The sequence below is a fragment of the Coptis chinensis genome, chromosome 8, assembly GCF_015680905.1.
Source record: "Coptis chinensis isolate HL-2020 chromosome 8, ASM1568090v1, whole genome shotgun sequence".
Classification (NCBI taxonomy): domain Eukaryota; kingdom Viridiplantae; phylum Streptophyta; class Magnoliopsida; order Ranunculales; family Ranunculaceae; genus Coptis; species Coptis chinensis.
Genome location: NC_141463.1, coordinates 76260719 through 76266229, shown reverse-complemented (window position 1 = coordinate 76266229; position 5511 = coordinate 76260719).

Sequence of the window (5511 nt, the reverse complement as noted above, 5' to 3'; positions counted from 1 at the left end):
GGATGAAGGAGTTTATCAAGGAAGTGCAGCTAGTTGAAAGAGTTTCGGCCGCAACCAGGATCCTGGGTACGATAAATGTTATTTTCAGTGGAGAAACGTTGGGAATGCACACTGAGATAAGGTGCGGAGGACCGTCAGTCTGCAACATATAAATGAGGTTCTGAGTGGTCTAAGGCCTATTCCAAGCACCGGCAAGGGGAATGACAGGATAGAGTTCACACTGAGAGATCTGGAGTCAGTGGCCGCGCCTCACGAGGATGCGCTGGTGATCACCATCGCGATGGGAAATCACATGGTAAAAAGGGTTTTGGTAGATTGCGAAGCTCAGTGGATCTGTTATTCAAGGGCGGGATGGAAGAGATGGGCATTGAAAGCAAGCAGATGAAGCCCCCTCAAACCAACTTGTTCGACTTCAACGGCAGCATGACGGAGTCGTTAGAAGAATTGGTACTACAGGTGACCACAGGGCCAATGACAATGTTTACCCGTTTTATGATAGTAGATACCAACTCCCAATACAACGCGATCTTGGGCAAAAAATGGATTCACAAGATGAAGGCCATCCTATCCACGTACTATCAAGTGATCCGCTTCCCGACTAATGGAGGAACATATGAGATAAGAGGTGATTAGGTCGCAGCTCAAAACGTTCAACAGGTGACAGCGAAAGGGCTAGGCCACGCACCAGAGAAGGAGGCATCTGAGAAGGGTGATAAGTCCGCATAACAATTATAAACCGTGGCCGGTGAGAAGGAGCCGCTCGTTGGGACCAAGATAATGGATAAGATTGAAGTAGTAAATATCGGAGTCACAGAGGAGGAGAATATTGTGAATGTGGGGACAAGTTTGTCAGAAAGTTGGAAAGTGAAGTTGATTGCCTTATTGACTGAGAACATCGATGTGTTTGCATGGACAATCGAGGATTTGGCGGGGTTAAACCCGGAGTTCGCATGCCATAGATTGCATATGAGGGAAGGGGGCTCACAAGATGTTAAGATGAGGAAGATGAGGAGGCGTGAAACCACAAAGACGCGCAAAGGAATTCGATGAGGTAAAAAGAAGTGGGATGCTGGTATCATCCGCGAATGCAAATTTACTGAGTGGCTATCTAACATAGTAGCGGTCCCCAAAAATAACGGGAAGGTAAGAATGTGTGTGGATTTTACAAACGTCAACAAGGAGTGCCTAAAGGATTGCTACCCCATGCCACGAATAGATGAGTTGGTGGACCAAACCGCGGAATTCAAGATTTTCTCATTCATAGACGCCTCGATGGGCTACAATCAGGTGATGATGTACGGCCCTGACCAAGAGAAGATCGCATTCATAGTGGAGGGGGGAACATACTATTATACCAGAATGCCTTTTGGGATAAAGAATGCGGGGGCAACATTTCAGAGAGTGGGAGAGAAGATGTTCGAAAGCAAGATCAGAAAGGGAATGGAAATCTATATAGATGACATGGTAGAGAAGAGTATGACCGAGGACGAACATCTGGCGGGGCTAAGTGAAACTTTCTCCATACTGCAAAGACACAAACTAATGTTGAACCTAGAGAAGTGCACGTTAAGGGTGACATCAAGAAAGTTTTTGGGATACATTGTCACTTACCGCAGAATAGAGGCGAACCCAGACCAGATAAGGTCCCTGTTGGAAATGTCGACTCCGCAGAATGTGAAAGAGGTGCAGAGATTGGCCAGGAGGGTCACAGCTCTCAACAGGTTCATATTGAAGTCCTCGGATAAGTGCTGACCTCTATACCTACTCTTGAGGAGAATGACCGACTTTCAGTGGACCGCTGCGTGCGAAAGGGCTTTCCATGAATTGAAAGAGTATTTGGGGAAGGCACCGATCTTATCGCGCCCAGGGCAGGGGGAGAAGTTGTATTTATACTTGGGGGTATCAGAGCATGCAATCAGTTCAGTGCTAATAAGAGTAGTAGACAAAGCAGAGAGGCCGATGTACTTCCATAGTAAGACCATGTTGGATGCCGAAACAAGATACAGTAGAATTGAGAAGTTTGCCCTGGCTTTGATCTTTTCAGCGCTAAAATTGAAACCATTTTGATGCTCACGCGGTAGTAGTGGTGACCAACCTGCCGTTGAAGCAGACCCTGAAGGCAGAGAAATCAGGTAGAATGTTGAAATGGGAGGTAATGCTGAGTTCGTATGACATTGAGTATCAAGCCAGGACTGCGGAAAAGGCACAAGCCGTGGCTGAATTTCTGGCCGAGTTTCCAGCCGAGGATCCCACCTGGGGGGAAGAGATGATTATGGAACAAGAAGTGGATCAAAACCACGACCCTCTGGATCCTTGGGACATGCAAAACAGATGGAGAGTCTTTGTAGATGGGTCCGCTACCGACATAGGGAATGGAATTGGGGTGGTATTGGTTACACCTGAGAATACTCGCCTGGAGTTATCAATGAAGCTGGGTTTTGCTGCGTCGAATAATGAGTCTGAATATGAGGCAGTGATAGCAGGTCTGGACTTAGCCAGGGATTTAGGGGTGAGAGAGCTGACTGTGTATTCAGATTCAAACTTGGTAATATGTCAGGTCAATGGAGGGTTCGCGGCCCAATGTCCAAGGATGGCAAAATACTTAGATGTATTGCGGATAAGGGCAGACAAATTTGAAAAGATCAGTTTTGCTCATCTAGGCAGGGGAGAGAATAGACACACTGATGCATTGGCATATGTTGCCGCGGTACTTCCTGGAACTGAGGGTCGATCCATTGAATTCAGGGTGCTGAGCAAATCGAGTACCGCAAAGGAAGAAAGGGTATGGCTAACTATTGAGTGAGAGCTGGGGTGGTTGGAGCCCGTCAAGAGTTTTCTTTTGGGGGTAGAGATAGAAAACAAGCGAGAAAGGAGAAGGATGGAACAGGTATCCCAGAGGTACACATTGCTGGATGGGGTGTTGTACCGGCGGAGTGTCAGCAGACCATTGTTGAAATGTCTAAGATAGCAGATGGTGCAAGAAGTGTTGGGAGAAATTCATGAAAGAGATTGTAGGAGCCATTCGGCGGGGAGGACTACTGCACACCGGCTGCTGACACAGGGGTACTTTTGGCCTCACATGAAGATAGATGCAACAAAATATGCCAAGAGGTGCAAGAAATGCCAGAGCTTTACACCGCTGATACATGTGCCCGTTGAACCCTTGCACCAGGTTTATAGTCCATGGCCGTTTGCTATGTGGGTGTTGGACATTGTCGGACCCCTGCCCATGGCGAGCGGCAAAAGAAGGTTCTTGCTAGCCACGACAGATTATTTTACGAAGTGGGTTGAAAGCATGGCTCTGCAGCAGGTGAAAGAGGAACAGGTGAGGAAGTTCTTGTGGGAAAATGTCATATGCCGGTTTAGACTCCGCACACACCGTGATCGCGGATAACGGTACACATTTTATAGGGGGAAAAGTGAAAGCATTTCTCCAAGCGTTCAGGGTAAAACAAAGGTTCTCAGCCCCCTACAATCTAGAAGGGAATGGGCAAGCAGAGTCCTCAAATAAGACTATAATGAATAATCTGAAGAAAAAGTTAGAGGAACGCAAAGGGTCCTGGGCAGAGGAGCTACACAAGGTACTTTGGGCATACCGCACGACTCCGCAGATTTCTACTGGGGAATCGCCGTTCGCTATGGCTTATGGAGTGGAGGCGGTGATTCATGTGGAAATGATGGCTGCGACAACCAGGACCAAAGCTGTTGAAGCAGGAGTTAATGAGAAAATATTAGTCGGGGAGCTGAATCTTACAGAGGAAAGAAGGGACACTGCGCGGCCTCGATTAGAAGAGTACCACAGGAGGTTGCAGAGACAATATAACAAGCGGGTGAAGCTGCAAAAATTTAATGTTGGTGATATGGTGCTTCGGCGGGTGACCCCAGCCACCAAGAAGGAGACAGATGGAAAGTTGGGCCCCAACTGGGAGGGACCATACATCGTGGTAGATGCTGGAACGACCAGGGCCTACAGGTTGCAGACACCCCTGGGAGAGGACATCAAGCGACCGTGGAATATCAGGATGTTGAAAAAGTTCCATAAGTAACTTTGTATATAGTTTTTCTTTTGTTTATTATGAAATGGAAGTCTATTTGCTTCGTAATATGTGAACATCAAGCTTTGTAATGGTATTTTGAGACCTTTGGAATGTCAATGAAAGTAATAGCAAATTTACTCTATCTGATTCGTGTTTATTCGTTTGTATGTGGATTAGGCCAAAGACCGCGGACGATGAGGCCCAAATTCAACTTGGGGGCTAAACTGACCTGCCCCCAACATCTCCATATTCAACTTGGGGGCAACTTGCCCCCAACATCTCCATGACCGGGACGATGAGGTCCGAATTCAACTTGGGTGCTAAATCGACCTGCCTCCAACATTTCCATACTCAACTTGGGGGCTAAACTGATCTGCCCCTAACATCTCCATATTCAACTTAGGGGCAACTCATCTCCATGGCAGAGGACGATAGGATCAATGTCACACCCCGAATTTCGACAGAATTCGGAAAAACATTATTTGTTCCCGACTCTTCGATTTCCGAGGTGTGACGCACTCTCAACTTCCAAAAACCCATAAACAGTTTAAAATATGCGGATAATTAAAAACCAATAAAAATTTCAATTATACAAAAGTCCTCTTCATTACAAAAATTCCCAATTAAGATTAGGTTACAAATCTCTTTTCAATAACTCTTTAATTAAAATATACAAATGAGAATACAAAAACATTGTCTAGACTGAAAAGCTATATCACCTCAAGGGAAAAACAAAACGTATCCGGAGATGTAACGCTAATGCAAACCACAAGCAGCAGCCAACCTTCTTCAACACTAAACCTGTCAAGACTTATCAACTATGTTCATTTAATGAACACACCCGATAAGCAAACATGCAAATCGGGTCAGCATTATAAAAATGCTGGTGTGAGTAGCTCTAAAATACAACATATACTTATACCAATATATACACAAACCATACGGCAGTTAGTTCCTCCATCGAGGCGCCTTAACTTTCAACAACTATTACAACATCTTTAAGTATAATAATTTAGGCAGGTAGTTCCTCCACTGAGGCGCCTTAACTTCTCACTAACCACCCAACAGACTATACGTATAATAAATAAGGCATGTAGTTCCTCCATCGAGGCGCCTTAGGTTCTAACTAAACATATTACCATAATTAGATTATTTCAGGCTTTCTTTGCGTGTCCCTAAAATTCTCGTCGTATCTATGTCTTACCTAGTTTCCCTGGCTACCACAATCGCTACCCAACGCCGAACATGTACATCCACATGCCTCCCTTACATAATGAGCCACTCCGTATGCGTAACCACCTCGGAAATGGGATGCCGCGACACCGTAAATCCTCACACGGAAGCCAAATCTATGTGCATCGCCACTATTCGCATAAAATATCGCGCGTCATCGTTCTATTTTGCGAACGGAATAATCAAGCCACTATTCGGCTACGCCAGGAGGGCCATTCAGCTTTACTGAAACGCCAGGAGG